General features: G+C 37.4%; 1 protein-coding gene across 3 annotated transcripts in view; it reads right to left on the bottom strand.

The window, feature by feature from the left end:
* Positions 1–19983, bottom strand: part of LOC150105594 (calcitonin gene-related peptide type 1 receptor-like) — a 128798-nt gene that overhangs the window by 45230 nt on the left and 63585 nt on the right. The gene's annotated exons all lie outside the window — the stretch shown is intronic.

Here is a 19983-nt window from a genome sequence, read left to right as displayed (position 1 = left end):
ATATAATGTAAGAATAGTTAATGAAAACACAGAAGATTACATTTTATCATGTACAATAATTGGTAGGAGTATCTTAAAAATATACTAATCTTGACTCAGTAAGCAAAGAGATTTAAAAAATATTTAATTCAAAACACTGAAATTCATTAATATTTTCAAGCAAATAAAAACCTAAATGGAACAATATTTTCATGCAAATGGCAAATTCAACAATTATTAATGGGAAAAAAAAACTGAAATTCAACAATTATTCGATAAAAAACTAAAATTCTAATTATTTATGAAAAAACTGAAATTTAACATTTATTCACGAGAAAGACAGAAATCCAATATTTTCATATAAAAGTCAACAATACTTTCATGTAAAAAATTGAAATTCAATAATATTTTCATGCAGAAGACAAATCCAACAATACTTTCATTTAAAATGTTGAAATTCAACAATAGTCTATAGATTGTTACTTGACAACAATGTTCTATTGTTGTAGAACACTGAATGCCAGAAATAAAAATACAGAAAAATCATAGTTCATTATAAATGCTTACGTACAGGTGAGCACTCCTTGTTTCTGTCTGGTATAGAAAGTAGTGAATTTTTAAAGAAGCCGCGAGTTTGTAATGTCTGAGAATTCAGGAGAAAAAATTCCGTTATAGCAAACAGAAATATCTCGTAACATCGAACCATTTATGTGTGGCATAAAACATTAAGTGCGCTTTTGAGAAGTGCCACTGGGAGTTGCTGCTTCTAATGGGCGTAGTTCAAGAACTAAATAAGTAACTAGAAAAATCTTTAAGCGCCTTTCCTAAAATAACGTTCCTTGCAGTGCGTTTTCCTTTATTTATTATTTAAAAGAATTTTATCTCTGTAAGCATTCTCTTGCTTACTATAAATAAGACTTAAGGTATGAACCAGAACTTCGACTGGAAACGGCTACCAGAGGAGAAGGTGCGGCTCGCGCGGGGGGGGGGGTTTATCAACAGGTGTGCAGGACTAAAAATATCAGAAATCACATGAATATTTTATTTACTATCTAACTATCGCTTGATGAATTATTAATTTTGTCTAAATTTGACATTTGTATCTTATAGAACTTTTCTCTGTTCAACTATGGCGTAGAGTTAAAGTAGAAGTTGTGTTGTCATGGTGACGGTCTGTGATTGTTGAAATCTAGACCGATACCAACGGGTTAATCAGGATTTCAGAAGTCGGGGATTTTGGGTTGGCAACTCAGATGTTGCGTTGTCATGGTGATGGGTTGTAATTGTCGAAATCTAGAAGTGACATTTCATTAGAATTTCAGAAGTTCTTGTATTTTGGTTTGCGCACTTAATTGAAGGTAACAGCACGAATCAAAATTAGGATGAACTGTGTGCGGTCGTTGTTGAGCGGGAGGTGGCTTAATGTTTGCCGCTTTTGGGAGGACACTGTCCCCGAACAATATGCGGTTAATTACCGTGCCAATAAAGTCTGTTTTCGCCTAAACAATTGGGTGTTTGATCTGTGAGCTGTTGTTAATACTTTTGAAGATTCACCCAATTTGCGAAGCATTACGACATTGAGCCATTTTGATAATCGAGCATTTCGTTTTAAACAAAGTAATTACTTTGAGAGAAAGTGAATAATTGTCAGGTAATGAATTTGCTACTGCATAAAACTATAGCTGGGATTACGTTTGGAAAAGGGGACAATTAGTAGACGCATGTTAACTGTTTTCATGGCAACAGCATACAAACTTTAAAGATAATTTTTCTAATAATAATAATAATAATAATAATAATAATAATGAATAGTTTATTATCTTTCAAATAAATTGCATGATTATAGTATGCATTTTTTGTTACATGTTATTACAATTAGGACAATATAATATTATAATTAATGTTAAAATTAACAGAAATCATAACAAGGATAGTTTACGAATTTTACGTTAAAACAGTTATTTCTGCATTTTATCATTTACATTTTAATTTCAATTTGTAATTTATTTTAATTCAAAATTTACATTTTTTTTTTTTTTGTTAGCAGTAGAGAATTCTGATTGCGTTCATTTCACATTTTTTCACAACGCATTTTTTTAAATCGGCAATAATAATTTTTAATAAGTTTTTAATAGCAATAACAATAACACTCTTATTGATCTTCGAGAATAGTTATACTTTTTTTTAACACCAGGATACAAAGACTGAATTGCTAAGTACTTCGTTTTTGTTACAGTAAGTAAATTAATACATGTAATTATTATTAATAGTATTAATAACAGTTTCTTAAATACTTATTTAATCTTCATAATTCATATTTCAATTTATACGTTGCACATATGTGGAAGCAAATGTTTGTTATATACATATTGCTATTCGAAATCCATCATCTTTATCATCATTACTGTCCTGTAGTTATCTATGTGTTTTAAATTTCTTGGTAGGTTGTTGAGTAGCGTGGGTATCTGATGTGATCTCGCCAAAGAACCATATGAGTTGTTGAAGGGTGTAGGGATGGAGAGAGTTGTTGTGGGTCGTGTTATACGATATGTGTTTCTGTTTTTGATAGGTGATGTTGAAGTAATTCCTTAGTAGTATTATGTATTGTTTCAGATTTTTTATGCTCAGGATTCTGTATATCACCCTGTGCTAGTTGGATATTGGTTGTTGCGTGTAAGGTGTCCAAATCACTGTTGACACGATTTCCCACGTAATATTTCTAATTTTGTTAGGTGGCTGTTTGATGTGTTTGCGTAGACCGTTATACCGTACCTCAACATAGATTAACAAATACCGTGATATGTGAGTTTTGTTTACGTTATATGGAATCAGGTCTTTTATCTGGAAGAATTTTGCTGCGATGATGCAGAGTTTAGTATGTAGGTATTCTATGTTTTTCCATTTACAGTGATAATCTACGTAAAGGGGTACATTGAAGGAGCCTCCTGGTAGATTGTGTTATATACAAAAGCGATCACTCAGAAATCACAATCGGGCGTACCCTGGGCAACGTTGAAACTCAACGTTGGCTAATCCTTCTGCTACCGGAACAATCATGCGAGCTATAAATCAGCCTTCTTCAAGGCTAGCTTTTAAGACGACTTCAATAAATATTGAAGGACTGTCATCCGAAAAGGAAGTTTTATTAGCAGACATGTGTTATACACGCAAATTGGATGTTTTAGTTATCCAGGAGACACATCGAGGGGTAGACAGCAGTAGACCAAAAATTCATGGCATGAAATTAGTTGCTGAGAGACCACACGAGCAATACGGTAATGTTATATTTGCTAAACCAGACTTGGATATTAAATCTATACATATGACATCCCATAATAATATAGAGATATTAACCAACGAGATCAAGTCCTGCAAAATCACATCGGTATATAAGCCACCTAATGAAGATTTCGTCTTCAAAGAACCTGCCAACTTTAACGCCAAGAAGGTTAAAATAATACTCGGAGACTTTAATTGTCAGAGTTTAACATGGGGCTACAAAATGACTGACAGGAATGGTGCTGAGCTGGAAAATCGGGCTGAGAGAGAAGAACTGAAGCTTATTCGCGATCCCAAGTTAAGACCATCATTCAATAGTGGAAGGTGAAGAAGAGGATATAATCCAGATAACATCTTTATCAGTGAACAAGTAGCCGTGCAAGCGACGATGATAATAGAAGAGCCGATACCAAGAACTCAGCACAGACCTGTTACTTGTGAAGTCAGAGCCGTTATCAACCCAGAGATAGTACCTTTTAAGCGACGGTTTAATTTTAAAAAAGCAAGAGGAGATGAATTTGCGAAGGAACTCGATCAGACGGTAAACACTCTTGAAGTGGATCCAAGTAACTATGAAGAGTTCGTGAATGCCATCAAAATAGTATCTCGGCGGCACATACCACGAGGGTGCAGAACTCAATATATCGTTGGGCTTAATGAAGACCAGACGGAACAACTAAAAGAATATAAAATCAGATATGACAAGGATCCTTTCGCTGTAGACACAATTGAGGCAGGCGAAAAACTGATGGACAAACTCACGGATGGTAGAAAGAGGAGATGGATGAAGCTACTGCAGGATTTGGATATGAAACGGAACAGCAGACGAGCATGGAAACTGATGAAGAATTTAAGCAACGATCCAACTGAAACTCCAGTTTACGTAACAGAGGTCTCGCCAAACCAGATCGCTCACCAGCTATTATTGAATGGCAGGACAGACAAGAAGATACTGAAAACCAATCTTACGCGCATTAAAGAAGCTGAGACTAATTCATTAGCCTCTCCGTTCTCCGAAGAATAGAGCTGCTGGCCCTGACGACATTCGGATAGAACAGATAAAGCGTTTCGGTCCGGTAATCATCCAATGACTGACTGGTGAAATTGATGATTAGGTGTAGAATCTCTTCAGTTGCCCAAATTATGGAGGAAAGCTCAAGTGGTATCTTTACTTAAACCAGGAAAGGAACCCACAGAGTCGAAGAATTTTCGCCCTGTTTCTCTCCTCTGCCACTCGTATAAAGTTTTTGAACGAATAATTCTGGAAAGAATAGCAGCAAACATTGACGAGAAACTTATACCCGAGCAAGCCGGTTTCCGTCCCGGAAAGTCCTGCTGTGTCCAAATTCTGAATCTCACGCAGCACATCGAAGATGGCTACGAGAAGAAGCTTGTGACTGGAGCAGCGTTTATCGATCTTTCAGCAGCATATGACACTGTTAATCACAAGAAACTGTTGGTCAAGCTGTACCAAATAACAAAAGATTTTCACCTCATGAATGTAGTTAAAACCATGCTCCAGAATCGACGATTCTACGTAACTTTTCAAGGAAAGAAGAGCAGATGGAGAAATCAGAAGAATGGTTTACCTCAAGGCAGCGTATTGGCCCCGATGCTCTACAAGATTTATACTAACGATCAGCCAACCCACCCACAAGTGAGGAGGTTTACCTATGCCAACGACACAGTTATATGCAGTCAAGTAAGGAGTTTTGAAGAAGTTGAGAAGAGGTTGACAGAAGCCTTAAAAATACTCTCCAATTACTATGAGACCAATTGCCTGAAGCCTAACCCAAACAAGACTCAGGTATGCACTTTCCATCTGCACAACAGGGAAGCAAAACGTCAATTAAACATTGTCTGGAGAGGAAAACGCCTCGAACACTGCAGCAATCCGAAATATCTTGGAGTTAAGCTGGATCGTACCTTGTCGTATAAGGTACATTGCCAGGAACTAAAAGGAAAAATCTATGCAAGAAATAACATCATAAGAAAAATGATCGGCACGACGTGGGGAGCTCAACCAGAGGTACTTCGCTCGACGGCTTTGGCATTGTGTTTTGCTGCAGGGGAGTATGCTGCCCCAGTGTGGGTGGCATCCTCCCATGCGAAACACGTGGATGTGGCTTTAAATGATATACCATTAGGATCATAACCGGATGCCTAAGACCAATCCCAGTCAACAAGCTGTATATCCCTTAGCAGGCATAGCACCACCAGGCATAAGACGTCAAGTGGCCGGTGAGATGGAGGAAAAAAAAGCAGTTGACGAAAGACATCCAATGTACGGCCATATCATCACGGCTTCTTGACTCAAATAGAGGTAGTTTTATGCAAAAAACGAAACCATTGATCCAAAAACCTGAAGAGCGACGCCTTGTTCTATGGAGGGAATCGATTCAACTTCAAGAAGCCCCCATAATTAAGGAAGAGTTAACCAAGGGATATCACCTACCCTATAGCACCTGGAGGACTCTGAACCGTCTTAGAGTGGGAGTGTCCAGATGCAGAAGTAACCTGATGAAATGGGGTTATGTAGATGATGACAGCTGTGACTGTGGAGACGCCCAAACTGACGAACAACTTTTATGTTGCCCAGATCTAATCGATGTGTGCTCCACGGATGACATTCTGATGGTCAATGACAAGGCGATACAAGCCGCTGTTCTTTGGATGTTGAGGATATGATTGGTGTTCCGGAGTCGGAAAGGCCAAGGAATTTTACATGTGTTAAGGGTGTTATTTTGGGACATTGCAGCAGTTTTTGTTGTTGTATGCAGCAGTATATGTGACGTCTTAGCGCCAATGGTTCTAGGCGCATGATTCTTGGGTTACGTATAATTAGCATCAGCGTTTTGGTGCTATTCATTATAATTGAGTTTTGGTAGAAGTAAATTGTGATTTCGTTTAGGTCTTGTGCTTTGAAAAGAGCGGTGTTGATGTTTTTGTGGATTGCTAGTAGCGCGGTGTCGTCTGCGTATTGATATATTTTATTTCGTCTGGCCAGGTTATGAACATCGTTAATGTATATGTTGAATAGGATAGGTGATAATATAGCTCCTTGTGGGACTCCGTGTTTTATCTGTATATCCTGACTGTAAAATGCGCCCATTTTTGTCACTTGTGTTCTGTTCGAGAGGTAGTTACTGAGCCAAGTATGCAGTGTTCCTCGTATTCCGATTGAATGTAGTTTGGTCAGCAGTATATCATGTGAAGTACATCAAAAGCTTGGTTAAGTCAATAAGTATAAGGACAGCGAACTTGCTTTTATCGAGAGCTTTGTTTATGGCGTCGGCGATGTCTTCTATTAATTAAGGCGACGGTAATTTTTGTTTTCTGAAAGTTATTGGAAGCAGAATAATAATAATAATAATAATAATAATAATAATAATAATAATAATAATAATAATAATAATAATAATAATAATAATAATATCTACGTTATGGTTTAACCCAGTCAGAATGAAAACATTTAAGCTGAGTGTATCGTTTCCAATGCTGATACATCAGCTATGCCGATATTTCAGCAGCTGGTTCAATTATCCGAGCTTAACACTATTGGCAGATCGTAATCCTAATTACGACAGAATTCGAAAGAGGCCTCGTCTTCTGCTATCGACGATGCTATTTTCATTTTCTTCTTTACGAGCAAATGTACTTCGAAAACTTTCATTACACTCGAATAGTATTTGGTAAATGAGTTAATTAGTTTTGTTGGAGATTTTTTCCCACTCGCGTCTATTGTTCAATGACAATTCTTTCCCTGACCTTAGTCTGGATCTTATTCTTCAATATCGGCACCACCGTGGACGTGAATAAAATGTCAATTTAAATTACCTTCGAATGAATCTTGAACATCCAGTGGGATTGGATATCAAGTAATACAGTACTTCTTTTTAACAGTAGATGAAGGTTGATAATCCCACGTAACTGTTTCGGTGTTTGTCACGGGTGATAGTTGTTTGATTCCGTCTTCACTAATACAAAATTTAGTAAGCGAACAATTGCACAAGCAGATTTAGTGAAAAATGAGATTCGCTCGTAACGTTCTGGTGTCCATTGTTTTAAACACACAGCTGAGATGACATAATAATGGGCGCGTCTTGGACTATATTTCAATTGTTAGGTTTCGCATTGTTCGATTTACAACAATCAGAACTTTTTTTCTGTACTCAGGTGATGCAATAATAGAATATTGTTTATCATAGTTTACTGTCAAATAAGTAAACATAAAGAACTGTAGTTGCTGGAAAAAAATTAAACTCTTCTCGACTTTCATTTCAGTTTCATTTCTCTACGGAATCACATACAAACATATCACAAGTTAGCCATTTCATTCATTTCTTCTTTGTCTTCTGATTCATTTTACCACACACACACACACACACACACACACACACACACACACACACACACACACACACACACACACACACACACACACACACACACACACACACACACACACACACACACACACACACACACACACACACACACACACACACACACACACACACACACACACACCACAAAGAATACCGCAAGAAACGTCGGTGGTTTGTTGTTGTTCTGAAGACGGAAAACATCTTGACGAAGGTCAAAAGTCAAACATCTACGGCAGTCTCTCGAGAAATAAAAAGACCTAACTCTGTAACCACCATTGATAAGACGAAAAACATCCTCGAAACGGTCCAATAAAAACAAGCACTTCTACGATACTTATTTTGGAGAGATTTCTTTTATGTTTTCGAGTAGGATATCATTCCAGTAACTTGCCATTAAAAATATATCAAACTTGTTCAGAGAGAGAGAGAGAGAGAGAGAGAGAAAGAGAGAGTCTAAGAAACCGGAAAAAGATGGAAAAATAACATTTAATATATGGTTTACCGTTTTGTAAGATTTTTAGGTATCATTCACATCCCTCAATATTTGAAGAAAACGTAAAAATAGTTTTCCGATATTTACTGTTCAAATGGATTTTTTTTTTGTTATCTCTTATTTGAAGATCTTTTCTAAAGCAGAATAGACCCAAACTTCATACCCATCGGCATTTTACCAGTCCGAAATGATAGTCGAATAAAAGTCAGTGAGAGAACTGTCGGATGCTAGCCCTGCTATCCTTTCCATTAAGGGATCATGGAGTAGGCGGATTAGTGGATTCATTTCGGTATTAACCACTTCAATTAAATCTAATTAAATTCTGATCCTTGAAGACTAACCACAATTCGGGCAGCTGTGATGTATTTCATTAACTTAATTAGATTTAATTGCAAAACCAGAGGTGTTCTTGTACGGTTTCCTGTTTGAGTTCATTAGCAAACATGCATAATAAAATAGGATTCATTTTAACGCAATTAATGATTTTTTTTTTTTACCTGTTGCCCGGTTTTTTCCCCTCCCTTGGGATTGCTTCTTAGAACAGCGAGGGGAGCAGACGTCCTTTATTTCACTGCGAAACGTCTGGTTTCATTTTTTAATGCAACTTTTTTTTGTTTTCATCAAGACTGTGCCTAAGGCAAGAAAATGTTTTTATTTTATTTTAAATGGGAAATCTGTTGCTTTTTCCTTTAGCAAAACAGGAGGGGAAAGATCGGAGAAAAAATATAAAAAACTGTTTAACTCTTTGCACATAAAAAACGTTGCTTTACACTTACACAATCAGTAGTCCATATAATCTTTTAAATGTATTGAAGTGATTTAATTTTGTGAATTATACTGTCTATGTAAGCATTAGCAGAGACCCCCCCCCAAAAAAAAAATTAAATAAATAAAATAGGAGCATTTCATGGTTCTACCATAACCTAAAATAGTCTTTTAAAAAAATTAGAAATATTTCGGCAAATTTTATAAAACATCTGAAATTCGGTTAACCGAGTGGCTGTGCGCTTCGCAACCATACACCTGGGGAAGGAGTGTCCTAGATTCGATTCCCGTCGACGACGTCAGGAGCTTAAGGATCTGCCTTAGCCAAATTAGCCGGCCTTCGGCGCGGCCAGTAGGAATTTTTCCACCAGTTTAGCTGGTGGAAAATGTATACTCCTTACATATCAGTTATCTGCTATATTCTCAGTTCCAATTCTCCCTTCCAAATCATCGATTACCATGAGCTCAACTATCAGTGAAAGTTGAGCATAGATGTCAACAGTCTTTCAAAAGTTACTTAGGACTAAAGGAACTACCCTTTCTCCCTTTTTGGAATAAAAGGCTTTACGAGAATAGAGAATCTTATTGTTTTTTTATTGATAGTATGATAGGAGGTGTTTTTATTTGGCAAAAAAATTATTTTTCTTAATTTAAAAAAAATAGTTGGCTAAAACCAAGCTTACCTTTCATCTATAAGGATTACGTATTATCTTGTGCTTATCTTGTGCTAAATCATGATCTTATCTTGTGCTAAATCATGATCACATAAGCAAGTGATCATGATTTAGCGCAAGATGTAGGTAGATCATGATCAGATTCCATGTGTGTGTTTTTGGAACGATATCTTAGATAAACTATTTTTTGTTTATTGCCCCTGAGTGTCAAGATTGATTAATATGCTTTATCGCGCAGTCGCAACTGCTCTTGCTTTCTTCTGTTTAAAAAATGAAACAGACAACATTTTATTCTGAAAGGTAGAGTCTGTATGAGTGTAGATGTGTAAATAAAATGCAGAATTGAAGCGGTAGTCTCAGGACTGGTGTTCGGACTACACTCGTCTTATTATTCTTCTTAAGCTTTTCTCTAACCATTGAGGTTCTTTAGCTGTGGACTTCACAACTGCAACCGTCTCGAGGATAAGGTGATTGGCCCTATGCTTCCCGGTGTATCCTATGTCTGTAGATGCGTGTGTTCACGGGACCGGTTTGCCTGTTCTGGGGGACGAAAAACCCGAGTTTCCGCTACAAAAATCCCCTACGTCCGTATGAGACCTTCTCATTCGCCTTTCGTCGAAAGACACCAGATAAATGTTCCTCACGTCACTGACGGGAATGAAACCTAGGTTTTACCGACCAAAGGGCTTCGTATAAAAGCCGACTGAGCTACGGAGGCTCACGGACTATACTCTATTTAGATGAAACATTCCACTCGTCATGGAGTAGGCAAGAAAGGCGCCGGCAGATAAAGAAAACGCCGAAATACATCCCTTTTATTTATTTATTTTTAATATGAAACAAATGAAACGACTTTGTTATGCGGAAATAATTTCAAAATATTGGAAACGGTTTGAATTTTTGCAATAGCGAAAAGTTATGTGGTCCTCTGTTATTTTTTTGAATCATTTCCGTTCCGAGACCAGAAATAATCGCTTCTGCATTCCAAAACTTCTTTTTCTTTCTTTCTTTTTTAAATCTTGGATGGGTAAGAAGTTTGTTCCGATTTGTTTTTCAAGTTTTCAAGAATTCTCATTTGGTGTAACTCCGGTGGATGAACTTCGGATCAAACAGTCGTTATCTTTGCCTCCCCCCCCCTCCCATCCCTCGAGGACTTGACATGATGAACGAGCGCAGTGTTACGTTCCTAATTCATTACACTGTTTGAGAAATGTGGTTGCCATCGTCGAATCGGAACTTTTATCCCGTTGCATTGTCAGTGACCGAGCCTCGCGGTCAATATTAGCGGCCACCTGCTCTCATCCGCCCTTTAAAATTTAATGTATTTTTTAATGTATGAAAGCCTCGAAAAATTACAAATTTTACTATTTTTTTGTCGTTCATGTAGTAATTATACTAAATGAAATAAATCAATAGTTGAACTATTTTATATCCAGCCTGTTTCAATGAGTTCCCTTATAGAAATGTGGACTCGTAGAAGTCCACACTTTTAATTTTTGTAAATCCAAATTTCTTTACAGAAATACCGCAAGAAATGTTGAACTGTAGATTTGTAGCATCAACAAAAGGAATGTGGAACGCAAAGAAAGTTTTAAATATTGGATTTATAAATGTAATCATGTTTTTGGAAGGGGTGAAAAATATGATGGAATTACTTGTAGAATTCTGATGAATAATACCTTCGGAAGTGTGCAGGTATTGGAAACTGATCCGTTGTTTGCAGGAAATGCGATTTGTCAAAAGAGTTTGGTACCTCCATCCAATAAGCAATATTCTTGATTGTGGACGGATTTTCTCTTTATTTAAAACGATTAAATAAAAGACCAAGACGATCCTCTACATAAGAAAATTAAACTTACAGTTTTTTTTGGAAGAAACGGATATAATTTTCATATATCGATGTCAAGAAACGTCTGATGTTTAAGTTTTTCCAGTAAACGAAATGTGTTATTGGTCTGAATTTCTGATATTGTCAATGCGAAGCAAACAGATGAAGATAATTCTTTTTTAAGGACATTAAAACAGATTTGCTAAGATATTCTGTTTTGGGTGTTTTATATTTTTTTATGAGGACTGATATTTTTCGATCTGTAAAGATGGAAAAAAATATGCACGGAATGCAAAATGTTTGGCAAGTAGGAAAGTAGAATGTGATTTGTATAGATCGGCAGTCAGTTATTGCCAAACAGATAGAAGAAAGATTAGACAGAGCGTGTAACGGTTTGCGATGATTAAGTACTTGGATGAAATCAGAAGTGAGTCGATGCAAGAAATTTCAAAATCTTTGGTCAATATACGATGTTCCAAACAGAGAAACGATGCAAAATAAGCTCATTTGGAGTAGAATCAGAGCATGCAAAATGATAATTCGAGAGGGTACTCTAAACTCACTCATTCAAAATCATGATGAAATATACAGAATATTTGACGGTATTATTAGTAAAGAAAATACTGAGTGTGTTAAGGAATTGCTGTTTAGAATATATTCACAAATAATTCCATTCTCCAAAAGTAGTAGGCGCTGGTCTTTTAGTCTTAAAGTGTTGGAAATCGGTAAGCAGCCGTTAATCCACTTTCATGTACGGCATCATTCGATTGCACTTGATAAGGGAAAGGTTGCAAAAAATATGAATGACAATCATCGCCATTTTTTGTTATAAATCTTATCTGTGATATATGTACGTAATTATATGTAATCTATAGTCGGTTGTTTTGAGTTGAAAGATTCAACTTCAGACTCTTTTGTGGGAGAAGAAAAAAATGTGCATGCCTATGTCAAAAATAGAAACTTATGAAACAAAAGCATATAATCAGAAATTGTCTTCCTTTCGCATTTAGTTTCATAAAAGAAGCCCCCCCCTCTCCTCTCACTTGAGACTACTGACCCTGGTGAGAATTATCTTGTATTCATTTGAAAAGAGTACTTGTGCTGTCGCCAAATGCTTCGATATTTCTTCAAATTAAGTGGATATTGAATACAACATTACGTCAAAGCCGGATGGTGGAAGGTGTCATGAAAAAGGTTTGCTTACGCTTGGATCCGCCGAAACATTTATAGTTTCTATCTATATTCGACATGAAACTCTTGTAGTTTCTCTATTCGGTTTTGAAGTAATGTTGGATTCAATATCCACTTAATTTGAATAAATGTTTCATCGCCGAAGTGAAGCCTTTTGGCTCTCTATTTCAGTTCTTCGATATTTCTCTTAGAATTCTGCTCAAATGAAAAACGAAAATCCTTTTTGATATTATGGACTTCAAAATAATAACCTCATTATTAGGAAAATTACCATCAAAGAAATTTCAGGTGAATAGTTAGGATTCACCTTGTGATCTTCACTGATTTAACACGACACGTGGTTCTGAAATTGGAATTGATTTTTCCCATAGCATGCTTTACTAATTATAGACTAAGAACATTCTTAGCCTAACATAACTCTCTCTCTCTCTCTCTCTCTCTCTCTCTCTCTCTCACACACACACACACACACACACAGAGAGAGAGAGAGAGAGAGAGAGAGAGAGAGAGAGCAAGAGAAAACGCAAAACTTCTCAATATACGTGGGCTGTTCAATAAGTAATAAGACTAATTTTGCTGTCGCGAAACCACCCATCACAATATTAATTTCTGTGGAATAAAGAAATGTTGCTGTCTGTATTAACAAAAGAAGTTGATAGATGGCGCATACGGGCTGATGTGCCAGAGTGTCACGTGACTAAACGCATGCTTGTTTCTGCGCGCCTACGATTCGCGACCAGTCGTCGAAATGGAAGCGTCCTTAGAACAACGTTATGCGATTAAATTTTGTATGCGTTTGCAAAAATCGGCATCGAACACTCATAACATGATACGCGAAGCTTTCCACGATGAAGCAATTTCGAGGGCAAGTGTTTTTCGCTGGCATAAAACTTTTAAGGAAGAAAGGCAAATTGTGGAAAATCTTGAACGTGAGGGAAGACCTTCAACGTCCATCACAGAGACAATGATCAACACAGCAGCGATTATCTTCAAGCACCTCAAAAGGAAGCGTCCATTGCTGAAGAATGGGTTCTTATTGCACCACGATAATGCAAGGCCACATATTACTGGTTGTGTAGTGAACGTTTTTGCAGAAGAACAACACAGATACCCTTCCACACCCTCCAAACAGTCCTGATCTCGCACCGTGCGATTTCTGGCTGTTTCCTCAGCTCAAGAAACCACCAAGAGGCCTCCATTTCGAAAGCAACAAAGCATGTGTAAAAGCTGCGGAGGAGGTTTTGAAAGAACTCTCAAAAAACGGACTCTCACAGTTTAAGAAGTGGACGCAACGTCGGGACAAATGCATCGCGTCTCACGGTAGTTACCTCGAAAAAGACCATGTAAATGATGACGATTAAAGGTAATCTGTTTTCTGTATAAATATAGTCTTATTACTTATTGAACAGCCTACGTACTTTGAATCGTTACACACAGAGTGCATCTGCAATGATCGCTATAAGATAGCCTATATAGTATGAACAGATTTGCAAGCAGAAAGCTTTTCACTGGACAAACAACCATGTCACCTGATCATCCGAAAGGGTGGATAACGTCTCTGCTACCCAACTCACATAGCGAAGGGTTTGAATCCGTTTTTACAGTATTTATCCTAATCTTTCACAGGAAATCTACAGAACCTTTCAAACAGTATCAGCAATACTTTGCAGAAGGAAAGGTGTCGTATATATTCTGGCGTTTCCCAAATGGTGGGTCACGACCCAGCACCGAGTCACGAAAGCTAAATGCCGGGTCGCCTAAAAAAAACTTGAAAACCTAGGTGTTTCGTTTTTGGGTTTTCGTTTTTCACGAAACTCTAAAATACAAGTAAACAGCGTTTAATAGGGATTAATGAATAAATAATTTAATTAATAGAGACGAAAAACGTGCTCCGTCCGCGTCCTCTGTCAAGAAGAACAACAGCTGAAGGAATTTTTAATTTCATTGCAAATTGCATCAATGAAACGGGCATTGAATGGACGAAATGTGTGGGACTGAGTAGCGATGGAGCCCGCGCAATGGCAGGCGCACGTACTGGACTTTTTCCGAAGATCAAAGCCGTAGCACCAGACTGTGTGTGGGTGCACTGTAGCATTCACAGAGAAGCACTGGCCGTCAAAAGAATGACATTGCTTTTAAAGGCAACCATGCAAGAGGGTGTGCAATTTATAAACTTTATAAAATCTCGTCCATTGAATTCAAGAATATTCTCTGCGTTGTGCAAAGAAATGAGGAGTGAACTTGAACACCTTCTTTTACACTGCGAGGTGCGATGGCTGTCAAGAGGGAATGTTTTAAGAAGATTTATTGAAATGAAGGATGAAGTTTTAATGTTCTTAGACCAACTTCCCCCAAAGGCTAGGGATGTAATATTTGAATTCAAAGACTTCTTTCATGATGTCAGTTGATTAATCAAGATTGCCTACCTTTGTGACATTTTTGATTTTTTGAATAATTTAAATCTGACATTACAAGGTAGAAACGTAACTGTATTTAAAGTGCAAGAGAAGGTGGAAGCTGCAACAAAAAAACTCAGTTTGTGGTCCCGTTGTGTGGAAGCAGGGAATTACAAATCTTTTACAAATCTAACAGAATTACAAAAAAGAGTATAATACGAGTTTGATGCCGGATGAGATTTCAACTGTTATCAAGGAACATATGCTAGGACTGCAGGCAAGTCTGAAGGAATATCCCCCCCCCCCCTCGATCAACAGCAACAAAGCATGGATAACGAACCCTTTTACACTGAACGCAGAATCTCAGAAGGAATTGCCGGATTCAGATATTGAATCTATAATTGAAATGTCGTGTGATACGGCGCTCACAAAGATATCTTCAACACAGTACCACTGATGGATTTTTCGCTGTCTTGCCGTCAAGAGTACCCAGTTTTAGCCGAAAACCAGTTTTAGCGATAAAATTTCTAATGCCCTTTGCCACAACCTATAAGTGTGAAACAGGCTTTTCAACACTGGTTTTTCTATAAATTAAATATAGAAACCGATTGGAAGTCGAACTGGATTTAAGAATAAAGTTATCATCTTTTCCTCCAAACCTGAAGTTCAACAGCATCACACTTCTCATTAATAAATTACTTGACTTTAGTTTAATTTCTTTATATTTTTCTAAGAGTAAATGCTTCTTTATTATAATAATAATAAATGAAAACTCTATGAACATTCAAATCTGTTTTATTTTACCTATTGGCCATACAAATTTAGTGGGTCACGAAGATAAAGTATTAAAATAACGAGGCCACGGGGAAAAAAGTTTGGGAAACCTTGGTATATGGTATTTCCTGGAATTATCATTCAGTCCAACTAAGATCACGAGACCAGCATACTATGGCTTGCGTGTTTGTTTGTGTGTTTATCTGGCTGAATGATCTGAAAACTTACCTTCAAAGGACAATCCTTTATATCGGTTCATCATGTCTTTCATGGGATTCAAATCCGGGTCTTTCCTTTCTAACAGCAAATGCGATTCCTCGTAACGGAGGAAGAGCCGGAAAGGAGAACTGAATCAAAAGGGCAATAGACAAAGTAAAGGTTGTATCGTTAATCGGCTCTGTACTTTCACAAGATTTGAGGGGGGGATCAAAACACGCTTGATAAAGATTTGTTTCCTGCTAAGGACGATCGCGGAGGATTGTCTTGCGAAACGCGTTTACTTACGGAGCCGTATAATAAAAAATCCTCGCAAATAGTCTCAAATCAAGTTGCTACCCACATTACAGAAGCAGCGTCAGATCTTATTATCATCGCAGAACTCTATATAAACATCCAAGGATAACTCTACTGTAAAACCACGCACGAGCACTTTTACTTTCTTGCATGCATACGTAGTGTCTGCATCAGGAGGTGGGGTTGTTCCACCTCTGGAGAGAACGATGCGTTTCAGACACGACGCCACTACGTTATCAGACTGCACTATTAGTTTGATGAACTGCTGCATACTTGATGACAGACAGAAGATATCGCTGAGATTAAGAAAGCATCTGATAGCTTTTTTTTATTGTCTCTAAGATAAGTTAAAGAGTAAAAACAGAGAATTTCGATTTCATTTATTTGAAAATGAATCGCAACCAAATAGGAAAAGCTGCGTGTTTTTCGTAATAGATGTCTTCTATAGCGGCATCATTCACTATCACCGTAATTGAACCGAGAGCTTATCTAGAGATACTTGGGAGATGGCAGACAGTAAAATAAGATACAAAAATTATTTTTTATTTATTTATTTTTTTTGTCTGCATGGCGTGTGCCTAAATTTTATTACTGATCCCGAATGCAGAATTTGCAATAAAATCCGTCCGAAGTACGGGAAAAAACATGCGCACATACGTGAAGTTTCTACTCGGGCTAAATGGATTTTAGATTACGCTACTTGTTCTGAATGATTCCTTTGATGGTTATTGCCCTTCTAATAGCCCACATCATTCTGGACTTTTTTTTTTATTTTTTTCTTTGAATGTCGAAGTTTTCCGGCTTAATAGTGGAAAGTTAAACTTTCTGTCAATGTTTGATGTTTTCTCTTACTGGTTTTCGTTTTCCAACTGCAACTATTCTCCAGATAGAGGTGATATCACTGCTGATATCATCAATATTTTGTACAAATCCTAATCGCTCTTCAAACATTCTCTATGAATATTTGTCCTCTAAGCAATCAGACCTCAATCTCCCTGATAATGAAACATTGTCAGATGTTTCATTATCAGCCTTCATCCTGATGCAGATGTCGTTTTAGTAACGAAGCATGTATTCTCCAAATTCTCTTCTTTATCTAAGCATTGGTTCTCCAACCAATGTGCTGCTAAAATCAGAATACAAAAGAATTGATCCTATTACAAACTGTAAATAGCTTCAATAACCATCACCCACATCCAAAATTGACTTTGAAAAGGTTGAAAGCAGAAGACTTCCTTCTTATCCAAATGACAGCCAGACTTTTCTGATCTCTTGCTAAAGCTACTGACGACAGCAACTTTTTTCTAAACTTATTTACATCTCTTCTGTATTTGAATGGCCACTGCATAATAACTCACAAACAAAATCCTCGTTTACGCAAACGAATATCCCCCTACCATTCTAAACACAAGACATTCAAATTCCGTTTGATTTTTAGCAGAAAGGGATCAGAAGAATTTTCTCCAAACTTGAAAACAAACGGTTCTCAACAAAGACAACGAATCGTTGTCATCTAACCGCCTTCCACTTTTGTTTGCTTCAGTTTATTTTCAGAAATAATGCAGAAAATCGTTAACACCCAACTTTTACGCTAACTTGAAGCCTTCTAACTTATAGACGATCTCCATATTCCACGAACGTTATTCAACAATGAATCCTCATACCTGTTATTGTCCTCCTTTGGACAAAATTCCATGAATAAGTTTGAAGAATAACAGGTTGATATATCTGAGCAATTTGATTAGTTTAGCACAAAGGCCTATTAATTAAGTTCCCACAGTTTGCCTTTTGACTGCTACATACTGTTTGTCTAGATGCTCATTACTTGTGAAGGTGGATGGATTTATATCCTCAAACTTTACAACTAATTCTGTTGATCCATATGGTTCTGTTCTCTCACAAACTCAATTGCTTTTACACATCAGTAATCTTCTCTGATAGCTTGCATATCGAATAAACAGTTTCCGCCATGACAGTGGGCTGCACTCTTCTTTCTCTTATGTCAAACCTTGCATTACACAAGTCTTCGTAACCTACAGAGCTTCTTCCCCATAAATTCTGTTCTCCTGACAATTCTTCAACAGATATGCTGTGTGTTCTGGCATAATTCCAATGACAGCCACTCATCTCCTCTCTCTCTCTCTCTCTCTCTCTCTCTCTCTCTCTCTCTCTCTCTCTCTCTCTCTCTCTCACACACACACACACACACACACACACACACACACACACACACACACACACACACACACACACACACACACACACACACACACACACACACACACAAAGTTTCAGCTTCCGATACATGCATTTTCTACAACTATTTCCATAGTCACTGTTCAACTGAAATGTCATCGGTGATTTCACCAAACTCTTTTCATTCTATTAAAACGCTTCATTTTCTATTCATTACTTCGTCACAGTTTAACTCCAAATTTCCAGAACACGTTTTTTTATTCTGCTTCATTTATTCCTGCTACTGTTTGTCGCTTGAAACGGTCTTCCCTCTTGTGTATATCTAAAGAGTTCAGGTTGTCAGGGCCAATGCTAGCAAGTTAAGTTTCATTCTCTTATCTTTATATACATATATCGACCTAAATACGTTGCTAAACATTTAGAGATACGTCTCGTGCATTTTCCCGAACGCTTTACTTCCACAGATCTTGTCTTTATAGGTGCATTTTGCTAGGTCTTTGTAGAATCAGGCTTACGTTGACTGAGATTAGACATAGGAGGCCGTTCTTTCCTTCTACTCACTTACGTTTTTCCCTTTAAAAAATAACTCCTTTAATCCAAGCAACTGATATAAGAAGATGATGATGATGATAAATTTGAAGATCAACCGAAGTGTGACTTCTATTTATCTTCTAACTGAGAGAAATTACAAGCCGTCTTTCCTCAACTAATTCTGAATAACAGACTCTGAACAAACTATCTTTAAAGTCCTAGTTTAAAAAAAAAAGAAAAAAAAACAACATTGATACATGACTAGGGAGTATATGTGGCTCATTTTTCACGTGTCTTCAACTCTCATTTCTTGCTGCTGTGCTATCATGCTTTTCACACGTGTCGTCGAAAAATCGATCGCGTGCATCCTGTAAAGCCCTCTTCGTACACACACACACACACACACACACACACACACACACACACACACACACACACACACACACACACACACACACACACACGCATATCCACCAACTCTTTCAAGAAACTGCAAGTGCTCGGTACAAAAGCTGCATTATGTTCTCAATGCAACACCAGCATTTCCTATTGCACAACACGTGTACAACGTGGGTAATGATCTGCTTTATGCGACTGTGCAGTAAACATGTAAAACGAGCATGGCTACACGAGCTAGCAGAATGCAACCGAGATTCACAAATTGGTCTAATGTGAAATTGCGCTGCAGGAGTTCCACGATGCAGATTATCGCCGAAAAGCAGCGACAAGCAGACAGATTGCATTACCAAAATGTCCACCGGTGTGTTCAGACGGGGAAGAACAACGAGTCAGAACAGTTGAACAGCATTCGAATCATAACTGCGGCAGTAACTAGAGAACCATCATCCTGTTTCTTCTCTTCTGTGCCAACGATAGGGTAGATAGATTCCACCGCCATCCTCGCTTCTGTTATGTCCTCCCGTAAAATCCAGCTTTATTTGCCATTTCGCCAAATATTCCTGCATTTACAATTTGT

This window comes from Typopeltis vanoorti, chromosome 6 (genome assembly GCF_054136105.1).
Source record: "Typopeltis vanoorti isolate ZY-2024b chromosome 6, IOZ_Tvanoo_1.0, whole genome shotgun sequence".
NCBI lineage: Eukaryota > Metazoa > Arthropoda > Arachnida > Uropygi > Thelyphonidae > Typopeltis > Typopeltis vanoorti.
The sequence above is the reverse complement of the archived record's forward strand: the minus strand, read 5'-3'. Positions and strand labels throughout refer to the sequence as shown.